Source organism: Papio anubis, chromosome 11, assembly GCF_008728515.1.
Source record: "Papio anubis isolate 15944 chromosome 11, Panubis1.0, whole genome shotgun sequence".
Taxonomy (NCBI): domain Eukaryota; kingdom Metazoa; phylum Chordata; class Mammalia; order Primates; family Cercopithecidae; genus Papio; species Papio anubis.
In genome coordinates this window covers 92451178-92466304 of record NC_044986.1, presented here as the reverse complement: position 1 = coordinate 92466304, position 15127 = coordinate 92451178, and the positions used below count along the sequence as shown (strand labels likewise).

Below are 15127 nucleotides of genomic sequence, written 5' to 3'. Positions count from 1 at the left end.
TCCTGCCAAGCCAGATTGCGAGAGATCAATTTTAACTTCTTTTCAAATTATAGTAATTAATAACAGATTTTTTTTCCTGTTACTGACCCAGGCATAAATGTAGGCTTGAAAAATAGCCAAAACAGATCTACGCGATGCTCTAAAAGAAAGTTCTCTCTATGGCATCAGAGCAAGCCTTATTCCAGATTTCTGGCAAAGCTCTTCTCAGTTGCCTTTCTCCAGCAAAGTGGGCCTACGCACACTGTAAAATAAACTCGGAGAATGTTCAGCAATCTGCTGGTGGAGGTGCTTGCTAAGTGAGCATCTCTCCCCTCCGTAAGCTGAAGTGTGATCATTTCTCTGTTCACCTCATTTGCATGATCTAATGAAAAATGCACAACCTTGGATTCTATCTGAAGCTATGAATTTATTAGATCTTTACAATGAGAAGTCAGGCTCATGTGGATAGCTTCACTGCATATATGTATATGTTTTGTTTTATTTTTCCCAAGACAGAGTCTTACTGTCACCCAGACTGGAGTGCAGTGGCACAGTCATAGCTCACTGAATGAAACCTCAAATTCCCAGGCTGAAGGAATCCCTCCCTCCTCAGCCTGGGTAAGACCACAGGCACACACCACCATGCCTAGCTAGTTTTTATTATTTATTTGTTATTATTATTATTTTGTAGAGATAGGGTCTTCCTATGTTGCCCAGGTGGACCTTGAACTCCTGGCCTCAAGTGATCCTCCCACTTCTGCCTCCCAAAACCTGGGATTACAGATGGAAGCCACCACTCCTGGCCTCACTGCATACATACTAAATCAAATAGGGTGGCATATGCATTATTTGAAGATGTTGCTGAAATGCTTTACCTCTTTATAAAAGTCCAAGCATTTATTCAATAAACATTTCACAATCTATAAAAAAGCAGGGTAAGAAGCTTACAGTTCAGTAGAAAGAGATAAACATGAGGTGAGGTAGAATGGAAGGCTGGATATGTTCTAAGAGAAATGGGTGGGCCCCTGGGAGAGAAGTTGATTCTATCTTGGGCCAGAGGATGCAAACTCAGTATATTTCATGTAAAAAGTTGGGAGAAGAATCAAACCAGGTGATTCTACAAGCATCGTGCCTTCCTTACTCCAACATGAAAGCTTTCAAGTAATGATATCTTTAGCAGAGATACAAATATGTTTTTATTTTCCTAAAGTTGAAAGTGTATTTGTAATAAGTCAGGGGATGATGGCAATGAAAACTCTTTCTTCCAAAAAAAATTGTTATTTTATGCAGATGCGACTGCATCAGCTAGCCTTTCTTATTGTCTGCACAATGCTCACCTTTCTAAGTTAGATGCTGCAGGTAAGCTGATGATACTTTCCCTCCTTTCTTTTGAAGATGAAAATGACAGCTGTGCCTAACACAAGGCTTTGCCATCTGTATGCATTAGACAAGCCAATTTAACTTTTAGGGTAATAGGACTTTCCAAGCCTTCAAAGCTAAAGGCAAATGAAAAAAATAAAGGACAGCTTAGGCTTACTCAGATTCTGGAAGTGATTTTTCTCTCTTCGGTAAATTGAGATAATGGAAACTAGCAATACCGCCATATTTACTCCATGAGATCCTGTTCAGTAGTTGTATTTGAATACATATTACAACAAAGGAATAACAAAAGGTCAAGTGGGATGATGTGTCCATGTTGGAGCTTGAGAGAACATACACATCGGTGCAGATGGGGTTCTGTGTGGAGCGCTTGTGAATGTCAGAACACATCAGGGGCATCAGAAGGAGTCAGCGATTTCAACATGTTGCGAATCTGGGACATCGTTCTGTGTTTCCTATAGAAAGGCACAAGCAGAATCAATCAAATTGGGTTTTAATTAGAACACGAGTCAATCAGGAGACTAAATTCCAAGGCTAATTCTAACACTGTCCAAAAACCAAAACAACAACAACAAAAAAGAGCTCAATTAGACATTGTCTTCTCGTTCCCAGCTAAAACGGAAGCATCTGCCTAATTAGAAAAAGACATCATTCATCCAACACAAATTAGGAGGCTCTTCCATGAAGGTTGCATGCAAAATTATATGAGGATGGGTAAGAATTTCTATAACTCCCAAGAACATATTTACAGAATTATACAGCCTTTGATGAAATTCTCGCTGCATCCTGCTCTCAGGGTTGCGTGAAGGGAGTTATCCTTATCTTTAAATGAACAAATGCCAAGAATATCCTACCCAATAGCCTCTCTCAGCAGAGCAAGAAAAACGTGTAAGTTTTTTTTTTTTTTTGACTGAATGCACATTTAGCTTCCCTTTTTCTGTACTGATTATATTTTCCAAACTCATTTCTATTGAATTGGCCTAGCTGAAAATTTAATTGACTTCATTTAAGACAAAAATAGGTTTTATAACAGTTGTACTGATTTTTTAATGCAAAATAGAAAAATAAAATAATGCAAGTGTGTTGTTTATTCAAGGGTGCCAATCTCATCCCACATTCCCATGTGAGTGATTCAATCCAGACCCCACACCAGTCATCTTACGATGCCCAGAAAATTATTATACTTGTGACCACATAAAGCAACTTATCACTTGATTGAGAGGGAGTACAAATTACACATATTACAACTCTGCATTTTAATATAGAGAAAGTAAGTCCATTCAGTCGCACATTTAGTGAGAGCTCCTCACTAAAGAACACCTATTAACAATCCGCCTGCACATATGGCTCTATAGAGTACAAAACAAAGCTCACCTGTTTCTGAGGAAACCGAAATGTCAGTGCCTGCAAATAATATACTGTGCAAAGATCATATTTTGTTCATGTGGAATTCAGTTTTCATGTGCAGAGTAAATTTTTAATGAAATATTTTTCTTCTCTCTACCCAAATATCATTCCCGGAATATTCTTCAGAGACAAAAAGACATATAATCTTCAAACTCAAATCCTTGTTTTTTCTAGTTCAAGTTACACTCAGATTAAGATCTACGGGTTTTATATATTAATAAACTGACTGTGTATGTAATAATGCCTCTAGTTACCTGTGGCAGGTTGGTTAATGCTTTAGTACTTCTTCATTAGGAAAGATTTTTCCTGATTTCGGAGCAAGTCAGGGAGTCCGGGTGAAACACAGCTCCAATCTAGAGAAAGACCCACCAGGTAAAAGGTCATGGAGATGACTCAAATCTCAGTACCAAGGAAAAGGATTAAAATGGTCCACCTGTGAAAATCCCTTCCATCCCTTTCTCAATCTCCTGCAGAGAATGCAGCCTCAAGCCTTGAGATACTGAGAGGGAAACATACTCTCTCTCCAATATTTTTATGGAAGACTGTTGTAAGGCAAGAAAAAACCACCGGCTCTTGTGGGAATTCATGGCAAAGAATTCAGTATATACCAAATTATCCATGTGCACTGCAAAAAAGAAGTGGACAAAAATGTACATCCCTTTGCTCCTGGTCTCCAAGCCCCTTTCTTGCTCCAAATACATCTCCTTTCTTGAACTCTAAAACGTGCCTTAAGTACTCAGGCAACTTTCCAACATTTGCTCCTTTCATAACAATACTCTAAGGCCTGTGTTCTCTCAGTTCTTTGTTTTGTTGAATACATCACGCATCCACACAGAACTGAACAGGGTGGAGGTATCAATGGAGCCCATCACAGCTAACTCCTACGTGCAGCTCCCTTCCGGCCTCCACTCCCACTCAGTAGCACAGCTCTCAAGCTGTGCTTTGCCTGGGAACAGCCATTGTTAGGACAGACAGAGACGTCCCACAGGCAGTCCAGCCAGGGCCCAGGTTTGTGCCATGTGTAGCACTGGCCAACCGGGTCAGTAGTAAATTGCTAACCAAAGTGGCTTTCTCGGAATTCAAAATGGGCATACAGAGAATGGTCAGTTTGTATCCACGGTAGAATAGAGCAAAACAAGGAGATACATCATAACAAAGAAACTGCATTGATCTGAAGAGGGCAGAGAGAGTCATCAGATCCTTGATCTATCTCCAAGTTCAGGGCTCCAATTCTAGTCGGCATCTGTCTTGAGTGAGTCTTTAGGTTAAAACAGAAAATGCCTAAATAAGTACTAAACCATCCATTTTCTCTCTAATTTTACCTCCTTTTCCCCTCCCTCCAACACCCAAGGATCCCAACACCATTCTTCACGACTCTAGAATCTTCTGCCTCCCTCTACCCCTGCTCCTTCGGCAAATGTATCTCCCCCATCCCAATCATGGAGGTTGTTAGAGACAGCTAAGGCAATAGTCTTATACCGTCTGTTGAATGCAGAAGAAATGTTCTAAAACCACTTTAGTTAAAAAGCATTGGCTAGTATGTAAGAACAGTTGGAAGAAAAATGTCTGAAATGTAGAGGAGAAGCAAATTTTTGGAGACTATATCCAGGAAAGCAACAGAGACCAGAACAAGTGAACATGTGTTAGCATCACCAGTTTCAGAAAGCAGTTTAAGCAAACGACAAAGACTGGGGGTAAGAACCAACAATTAAAATATGGTTCAAAGCTGTCTTTGGAGGCCTGTGGAAAATGGGAATGAGAATCCAAGTAGCCTTTTTGGAAATGTGATATGTAAGTGAAGATGGCTTTAAATGATGACAATTTTCGCATCACTGAGGGTAATTGGCAGATTTTTTTTTCCTCTGTGAAACTTTATTTTTATGTTTATTCCTGGTTCCTGACATCTGATAAAGAGCAATGAAATCAACCCATCTTAGATCACGTAAGTAGCATTTAGCATTTTGCTAGTCTGCAATTTGGGATGGGGGCCATCTTTACCACACCAATGACAGAAATCCAGCTTGCTTTGCCATACCACTGCAGTGTAGTCCATTTTGTAAAGGGTAGAGCCAGTAATTACCTCAAAGAGGGAATGAAACTTGTGTTTTATAGTAAAATAAATGCCTTTTAAGCTTTTTAAGCCAAAAAGGCTCATTCTCAAAACCCATTTAATTTGATTTCAACTCTGAAAAATCATCCCATAATCACCGCATTTTCTCCTTGCCCCTGGAAGATGGTACTTTTATCTAAAAGCCAAAGTAGGCACTTTGATTCCTCAACCCAAGTGCTTATACCCTGTGTTTCAGCCAGCACACAGTCCATGCACCATGCGATGAGGGTGTCTCTTCATCGCTTTCCCAGCCACAGTATATGTCATCGTCAGCAAAATTCCTGGATACCAGGAAGATCCCACAGATTAAAATTTTATTCTCTATAGAATGCAAGTATTTGAATTAAAGGGAACCACACAAAGTGGGTTTGGCATTAAAATCATCACGAAGGAGAAAAACATCTCCTGATGTTTACTTTGTGGTAGAAAATGGTCCTTAAAAATCAAACAACAAAAACTTCTTGATGAAGCACGAACTAAAAAAAAGATATCATTGGCTCCACTTTAGTTTTCTAATACTCTCAGATTTCTCAGGACAAATTTAATTTTAATTTGTGCGTGTGTGTGTGTGTGTGTGTGTGTGTGTACATGTACGGGTTTCAAAAAGCACCTACAGAAAAAGAGATCCATGAAAAACATGATGAAGCCAAATAATATTAGACACAAAATGATTGGAAACACTGGACTAGACAATGTACACAAAATTTTCCTTTACTTTTTAAACAAAATGCCACTCTATCCACATAATACCCAGTTCTCATCTTTCTCCAGTTCTCACACAACCACCTCATGCTTAGCAGAGTACAGCGCCAATATGAACTACAGAAAAACCAGATATGGACCATTCATCCTGGGTCTCTTTGAAGATGTCCAAAAGCCACAGGACTTGGGGGAAAGTGCCTGGCCAAGAGGGACAGGTCTTCTCAGGCTCAGACATCAGGTCACAGCGGGTGGCCCTGCTGCCTTCCTGGCCACTTGACAATCCCTCTGAAATAGAGTTATCCTGGAGAGTGACAAATTACCAACCCTGGAGGCTACAGCCCAGTGCTGCCAAGGCCAGAACCGTGCAAAAGGAAGAAAAGCCACAGCACCTAATCCATGACCCAGAGATGGCCCTTCAGGGAAATGGAGCTGCCAAATTTCAATTGGGTCAATATTTGGTCTTTGTTCTCAAAGTTGCCCTCAAGCTACAACTGTTTTCCTTTTGTGTGGGTTTTGGTGGAATAAGAAGCAGTCTGTTTCCTGCAAAGGTGTTTAAAATGAGAGGCAGTTTCTGACCATCTCAGTTAATGTCAGTTGAATAAATATTTCTCTCGTAAGAAACTTTTGTCTTCCTGTTTGTACCACGAGTTGTATTCGTCACTTTAGGACATCATCTCTTCTAAGGAATACAGTCTCTGTTCTTGGCCCTAATTACCAGGCAGAAACAGAAGATGTTAGTAAGAGTATTTTGTCCTTCTCAGAACTCATGTTTCTGAGTTTCTTAAGTATGAAATGTTCTGATATCTGATACATTATAAAGATGATTTATAAGGAGGTCCCAATCTGGCCCCTGGATACAGGTAATGAGACGAGAGAGTTACCTGGCCTCCCTCACAGGGTATGTGACAGGGGTCCAGCTCTCTGTTCAACTGCTGGGAGCCCAAACCCCTTGCGGGAGGGGGAGTGCAGGAGCTGGGGTGAGCACTTTAGGCTCCACCCCTACAGTAGTGTCTAGGGGTGGGTGCCTGCAACCCCAGTGTTACAATGCTCTCTGAGCTCTGCCATCCACAGATGACTTAAGTGTTAACCAGCTCAGTGCCCCCTCTGCCTTTGCAGAATCAGGTCACACACAAACGTGAAGGATGACTGTGGGGTTTTATTGAGTGGTGGAAGTGGCTCTCAGTGGGATAGATGGGGAGCTGGAAGGCAGGATGGAGTGGGAAGATGATCTTCCCCTGGAGTTTGGCTGACGCTTGGTCAAGCTCCTCTCCAACTATCCCCAGCCAAACTCCTCTCTGCATTTAGAAGTTCCTTCTCTTCTCTCGTTCTCTGCCACATTGTTTGTCTGCTTGTCTCCTCATCTGCTCCTCAGCTTCTGAAGCCTGGGGTTCAGGGTTATATGGGTACAGGATGGGGGCATGGCAGGCTAAAAGGCAACTTTTTGGGTGTGAAAACAGGAATGCCTGTCCCCATTTAGGGCTGTGGGCCTCCAGGCTTGAGGGTGGGGGCTTTGCCAGGGAACCACCCTCTTCCACCCAGTATTTTTCTGTCTCTTCTCCGTATCAGTAACATGTACAAAATTAGGTGACTTTATCAGCTATTTTCATCAAAGATGAACAGCTCTCCCAGTGGTCCTTCCTCTCTGGTCTGGTTATCTGGCAACTGACTTACGAACACTCCCAGCATTAACATCCTGCCTTCAACATATAAGACAAAGCAAGCCTGTCTCTTCTAATTCTCATGATGAAAATGTCTAAGTGTCTAAAAATGCCTTTCAAAATACCCACATAAAGAATCTTCCCACTTAGACCCTATTACGTTAAAAAACAAAAATCAAATCTTGGCAGCGAATGTTTACCTGGGCTTAGCTATGTGAATCACTGAGGCGTGACATCATACATTATTCATCCATTTCATGCAACTTGGGAAGGGCCTAAGTGACACAAAGACAGATTGTTAATGTTGTTTAGAAGAAAAAAAGTGGTATACTACCTAAATATTTAGGACATAAATACTTTACAAAATGGTGCTTTGTAACTGATTTCTGTCCTGATTTTACCAGGTAAACTTGATTTACTAAGTATGGAATACCCCCTAGTTCCTTCCACTACAATGGGTACACAGGTCTAGAGACAAGTAAGTATTTTGTGGTTTTCAAGTCTTATACATTTTGGCAAATGGATCACTGAAAAAACCTAATTCATGCCATTTCGCAAAAAGCTAATAGGCTTTCTATATCCAACATAGATTGATTTGTGGTTTTATGAACATGCAGTGTATGGCAAAATAATACTGGTTATTTTATTCTTGATTTTAATTGATCTACATTTTTTAAAACCTTTGGGAATGTATTATATATTGGGCTTTTGAGAATTAGATTATCAGATTAATTATTTGTTTTATAAATATGAAGGACCTACCACCTTATCACCTTACCACCAAGCACTAAGTGAGAATAAAAGAAGAAATGCTACAGTCTTGGCATAGTAGAGTTTCCATACTGCAAACGGCTAAAGACTAACACTTCACTTTTCCAAAGTTCAGTTGGCTAAGCTGGGGTCCTATTAGGAAAGGAAATTTTAAAAGTGACAGAACATGGGCACTGCCAGGGAGAGTATTTGACCACCTACTATTTCATGCACTATAACTGAACTAAAAAGAGAAGAAGAGAGGGGAAAAAAAGAAATCAACACCTTTGAATGAAATGAGTCACTTTCAATATGTCAGACAAACATAATGCATTTTGTTCACACCTTTCCTTGTAACAGGCTTCTTTCAAATGCAAGGTACATTTTTACACTAGCAATTCTTTTAAGATCAGCAAATGCTGAGTTTAAAAAAAATCTGCAAAGTGCCTAATTCACATATGGACATTTTAGGAGGGGATGGAGCTGGTTAGACCTAGAAGATATTCAGCATTTTCTAAATGCATACCAGTTCATCACTTTCCTCAGGAGGAAGGGCAAAAGCTGGCTTGCATTTTCCCTCGCTGTAAACATCGGTGTATTCATTTTCTGATCATAAAATAATAATGATTTATAATAGCAGCCCCTCCTGGTCTAAAATCTATTGGCTAGAATCATGTTACTAATGGAATTTAAGCTATTTTCACTTATTATTCATGGTAATACTCAGGTTCAGCTCTGGGCAAAATTGATCTTTAGTGTCTTACTTCTCAGTACAAATTTCTCCTCTTGGAGAAATCTAGACCTAGACTCCTACTTACTAAGGTGTTTATAGTTAATGCAGCAAAAGATTCAGTATTAACTCTTCCAGGGGTATTTGCACATTAATAAGGGATGCTTAACATACCAGGAAAAGAAAAGAGATTCTCTGATTTTGAGATGCCTGGTCCTGACGGCCATCTAGAGTGGTGTGAGGGCCACGAGAACTCTGCGCAGCACCTTCACTGTCTTCCATGTGCATCTCCACCGACTCTGCTAATGTGGAAGCTGACTCTTGGAAAATCAGGAAACCACTAAATGTTAAGCAGAAATGTATCTACTAGTTAGAAGTATATATTAAAATAAGCACTTCAATTTAACGTAGAATTGCACTTTATAATCTATGATGTAGAATTTATGTTTCCTGTGTTTTTCAAAGTACAGAGAGCAAGACAAAATACATTTTGTTTTTTGTTTACCTAAAGGAAATTTCCATGAACTAAGGGAAAGAGGAAACTGCAGACTGTAGGCGAGCTCATTGGTCTCCATCTCTCCATCTCTACCTCATCTACAGACATTTTTCTCTTTTTTTTCTTTTTTCCTTTCCTTTTTTTTTTTTTTTTTTTTTGAGATAGAGCCTTGCTCTGTTGCCCAGGCAGGAGTGTAATGGCACGATCTCAGCTCACTGCAACCTCTGCCTCCCAGGTTCAAGCAATTCCCCTGCCTCAACCTCCCCAGTCGCTGGGATTACAGGCATGCACCACCAAACCGGCTAATTTTTGTATTTTTAGTAGAGACAGGGTTTCACCATGTTGTTCAGGCTGGTCTCAAACTCTTGACCTCGTGATCTGCCTGCCTAGGCCTCCCAATTTTTTTCTTTTTTCTTTTCTTTCCTTTTTTTTTTCTTTACCTCCCAGGCTCAGGTGAAAATAGGCCATGCGTCCTGTAAACCCCCCCCCCCCCCCCCCCCCGCCCCGCGCATACAAACCCCGACCAATCAGAGTGAGACACCTTGCTCAGGCCATGACTAGCCCCAATCATCTCGCGCCTCAAGCTTTATTTGAATTTCACGCCTAAAGCTTTGTCTGGGTTTCGCGCCTCAGGAGTTGCTTTATAAGCGGCCTGTAACCAGCACTCGGGGTCCCTTGGCCATCCTGATGCACGGGGGACCCTAGCGCGCTAGAAATAAAAGCGTCTCTCCGCTGTGATCTCAGACTTGAGTGGTCTCTCGCGGCGACCCCTGCCCAAAGTGGAACTTTAACTTAGGTTCCAACACAGGCAATCCTCCCACCTCAGCCTCCTGAGTGGCTGGGACTTTAAGTACATGCTGCCATGCCTGGGTAATTTTTTTTATTATTATTATTTGTAGAGATGGAGTCTTGCTATGTTGCCCAGGCTGGTCTTGAAATCCTGGGCTCAAGTAGTCCTTCCATCTTCGCCTCTCAAAGTGCTGGGATTACAGGTGTGAGTCACCAAACCCGGCCTGTATCTTATTGATGAGAAAGAACAACAGAATTTCCATGAACCTCATTGCCATAGCAACACTCTGTTTTCAGAATCATTCCTGGGGAAAGAGGAGAGCAGAATGGAACGAATTTTGGACAGAGAACCAAAGTTCAAGTCGTGGACTTGCCATTGTGAGACCTTGAGCAAATCGCATCTTCCTGAACTGCAGATTCTTCTCTATTTTGAGAACTAGTCATCAAAAGTCCCTGCCGGCATAAAAAGCGTCTTGAATTTAACAACACAGTAATAGGCAAACATGAATAATGGTCCAACCGAAGCCCCAACTAGGAGTGATAAAGTATCATTTTAAATATTTGAATTACTAGAAATAATGAATGCCATTCTTATTTCCTCTTCCACATCCATTTTCACACTTGCACCTATTACAGCCTTCCAATTATGATTCATTAAGAAGGAAGAAATCTTTCTTCCTGATTTAGTGAAAGGCCCATTTTTAATGTAATTCAGGTCAAAGTTGCCTTTTCTCTTTCGGGTAAAATTACGTAACTACAGAAATAGGATTACAGAATTGGTAAGATAATAGCATTTCCAATAACTAATGAGTCTGATTGTCTGGTCTACGCAGTTGATGTTTCATACGGATCTGTATTTATCCTCTAGTCAATCACAGGCCAAAATGAGAGGGGTAGCTAAATGCCAGTTTTGGTTTGTGCAATCATTGTAAAGGGAAAGCCCTGTCGATTGCCCTGCTTCACCGTATTTTGAGAAACTGAATTTTCCCTACCTCTCCTCAGGCAGGAACCAAACACAGGAGAAGGTCTAAATATGGTAAACAGAACTTTCTTCCATATGACTTTCTGAAGCTGAATGAGGATCATAGGCTGGATCGGTGCCTTTATTTTCATTCAATGCCATTGTCAGATGAACACTTTTTAATAATAGACTATTCTCGGAGTCTCTGATTTAAGTAGTGACTATTGATTGACTAGTTAGAACTTCCGCGCTTTATGAATTGTTCTCTAGAGGTGATGAAATGAGGAAATCAATGCTCTTATTTGCGTTTATAGTCAGTCTACAGAGTGAATTGGATTTTCAAACAGCAGAGACAAAGGGATATTTTAGAATGCCATTAGTTAAGGGATAAAATTAAAGAGGGCTAATCATATCAAGGCAAATATTGCTAAAGATATTGCTAAACACTCTGAAATCAGTGATTCATATAAAAGAGTCACACGACATATGGCTTTCCTTTTTTTTTTTTTTTTGAGATGGAGTCTCACTCTGTCACCCAGGCTGGAATGCAGTGGCACGATCTCGACTCACTGCAACCTCCGCCTCTCGGGTTCAAGCGATTCTCCGGCCTCAACCTCCTGCATAACTGGGATTACAGGCATGCATCACCACACCCAACTGATTTTTGTATTTTTAGTAGAGACAGGGTTTCACCACGTTGGTCAAGCTGGTCTTGAACTCCTGATCTCATGATCCACCGCCTCAGCCTCCCAAAATGGTGGGATTACAGGTATGAGCCACTGCGTCCTGACTGGCTTTCTTTAAGAGACATTGTTGGCCAGGCACGGTGGCTCGTGCCTGTAATCCCAGCACTATGGGAGGCCAAGGCGGGTGGATCACGAGGTCAGGACATCAAGACCATCCTGGCTAACACAGTGAATACTAAAAAATACAAAAAATTAGCTGGCCGTGCTGATGGGCGCCTGTAGTCCCAGCTACTCGGGAGGCTGAGGCAGGAGAATGGTATGAACCCAGAAGGCAGAGCTTACAGTGAGCCAAAGTCATGCCACTGCACTCCAGCCTGGGTGACAGAGCGAGACTCCATCTCAAAAAAAAAAAAAAAAAAAAAAAGACATTGTCGCATTCATCACCATTTCCTTGCTACCTAATACATACAAAACCATCTGATGAGCTTGGAGTCAGGGTTCCCTCTGGCTGCATGGTCTTTAGCAGGGTGCTTAGTTTGCATCTGAATCTGAGTTCCTTTTCCTATAAAATGGGCTAACAATAGTTCTTCCTCCTAGGATTGTAAGAAAGAATAAATGAGACAACACTTGATATGGTGTCTGGCTTATGAAAAGCAAATGGTAAGCATCATTTTACTCATATTATTGCTATTATTATCACTAGTACATGTTGATGGAGTAAACTTTGGAAACAAGTTTTCAGAAGTCTGTCACTCCCTGACCTGCCCCGTGTCCCATCCTCACTCCCACTAATTTAGCTTCAAGTGTCCTAAAACTTAGTAGTCCAAACCAAGACCTGTGACTGCCATTTGGACCTTTGCCTTTGGGTGTTAGTTAACTGAGTATGCTCCTGTACTGACAAGATGCAGCCTCCTGAGCCCTTCTCCATCCCCATCCCGTATAACTAACACTTCTCAGCTGGCCTCATTTCTGTCATCATTGACCCCCTCTGTGTAAACTTTACTGTGATGGGACTCCTTTTGTGCTTATTATCCTAACTGTGCTCAGCCTGAAGCCTCTGTAGGCTCACTACTTTGCCCACACCGGCTGAGACCTGGGACCCTCTTCCATATTTGGCCATCCAGCTCATGTTCCTTTCTTCTGTTCCTCTACCAAGGCCAGTGACAACTCCTTGCAGTTCTTCAACATTTTCAACCCTGGAAATATTTATCTGTACTTCATTATTCTGATTAGAACCACGTCAACACTCTGAACCACTCTGGTTTCTGTAAGTCCCAAGTCACGGAACTCCTGTGCCTTCCTGTCCTCCCATTCACTTCACTCCTAAAGGGACACTACAGCCATTCTTTACTGACGGACACTAGTGTCCAGGTTCTTCCTCTTTCCTTCCATCAGCTGCCTCTCCTAACCTCGCTTCCCCGCATCTTGTTTTCCCACCTCCCTCGTGTATCAATGAATTGTTTTATAGAATCGTCCACTCCCTTACTCACTCGCCTTTCTGTCTACTCATGTTCTGCATTCCTAACCCTAGGCAGGCCCCGTAAACTGCTCTTTCTTAACCGCTGACTGCTATTGGAGATCAGAGGAATCTTCTGTGTGATTCATTGAAAATGCATATAATTACCCCTTATTTGGTACTGTTGCTTTGCTTGGCAATGCCTTTATTCATCTTTACTATTTTAAATTTTACTTTAAATTCTGGGATACATGTGCTGAATGTGCAGGTTTGTTACATAAGTATACATGTGCCATGGTGGTTTGCTGCATCTATCAACCCATCATCTAGGTTTCAAACCCCTTATGCATTAGGTATTTGTCCCCCGCCCTTCCTTCCCCTTACCCCTTGCCCCCCACCTTCCCCTTCCCCTTGCCCCCCACCCTCCAACAAGCCCCAATGTGTGATGTTCCCTTCCCTGTGTTCATGTGTTCTCATTGTTCAACTCCTACTTACGAGTGAGAACATGCGGTGTTTGGTTTTCTGTCCCTGTGTTAGTTTGCTGAGAATGATTTTCTAGCTTCATCCATGCCCCTGCAAAGGACATGAACTCATTCTTTTTTATGACTGCATAGTATTCCATAGTGTATATATGCCACATTTTCTTTATCCAGTCTATCATTGATGGGCATTTGGGTTGGTTCCAAGTCTTTGCTATTGTAAATAGTGCTGCAGTAAACACACTTGTGCATGTGTCTTTATGGTAGAATGATTTATAATCCTTTTTACTTTTTATAACCTTTCCCAAAGTCACTATTCAACTCTCTTTTCTTGGCCTCAAGCCACGGCCCTGGTCCTAACTTCCTTAGAAATGCTTAGGCCTCCACTTTACACACACACACACACATGCACACACACATATGCACACACAAACACACAATCGTGCCCCCTCCATCCCATATCCTCTCTCCTCTACCCACATTTTCTTCAATACTTATAATTTCAAAAGAAGTATCTCTTCTCTTTATAGAACTAATCCCAATTCTCATATCCCTAACCAATCTTTTCTGCTTTTTTTTACCTTCTACCTAAACTCATTCTTTTCTTTCCTTTTTCTATAATTTATTTCCCTTGCCTGAATCAATTTCCCCACTATCCAGAAAACATTCTCAAATCTGCCTGCTCATTGATTTAAAAAACTTGTATTTCTTAAGGGGAAGGAGAAATGAAGGGAGAAAAAAGAATATAATGTATTTATTACCACTGAACTGTACACTTAAAATGATAAAGATAATAAATTATATACATATATTTTATCTCAATAAAAATAAAATCTGTGTGTCTTCATTTGACTACTTTATTTATCTACCACCATTCCCAACAAAATTTGTGAAAGAGTAATCTCCATCTGCCAATCACTCATTCCTCTGCTCTTTCTAAACTGACTATACCTACACCTGTTACTGAACCAAACACAGATCCACCTGCCCAAAGCACTAAAGTCAAACACTGACTTTGGGATTGCAGAGAGACAAGGTGAGGCATTGATTGCAGGGCCCCAAGCAAGCAGAATCAGGCAGCTCACGCTCCAGAGCCGAATTCCCTGATGGCTCACAGGTAAAGGTTTGTAAAGGCGGATGTATGTATGTATGTTGGTTTGACCTAAAAAGGTAAGACATCTCAAAAACAGGTTCACAGGTTATGGGAGATGCAAAGGCAGAAAATTTCTGACTTGTTATTGGTTAAGGAGATGAAGCTTTGTCTAAATATTTGAGGTCAGCAGAAAAAAAAATGTTATGTCTGGTTTGTGGGCATGACATCCTCCAGGCCCCTCAGGAAAAATTTAGAAAAACAAAACCGGTGGTCAGATTTCAAGTCCTCAGTCCCCACTTATCCGAGGTCTATGTACCATCAGATCCATTTAGTGAGGTTTTGGGGTCCTGAAAAACAACTTAGGAACATATGCTAAGATGTTATCTTTAGTTTCTCTAGAGAACAAAACATCTCCTGACTCTAATTTCCTTTGCTATTGTTTTCAGCTAGT

At 41.1% G+C, this 15127-nt stretch overlaps 1 long non-coding RNA gene across 1 annotated transcript; it reads right to left on the bottom strand.

Moving 5' to 3' along the window:
• Nucleotides 1-699: 699 nt before the first annotated feature.
• On the bottom strand, nucleotides 700-10092 carry LOC103887412. Its single transcript, XR_004177053.1, has 5 exons — nucleotides 9754-10092; nucleotides 8891-9056; nucleotides 7437-7511; nucleotides 3021-3119; nucleotides 700-1814 (listed from the first exon to the last, which is right to left on the bottom strand). It is a non-coding gene; the product is annotated as an uncharacterized LOC103887412 (long non-coding RNA).
• Between the last annotated feature and the right edge of the window lie 5035 nt (nucleotides 10093-15127).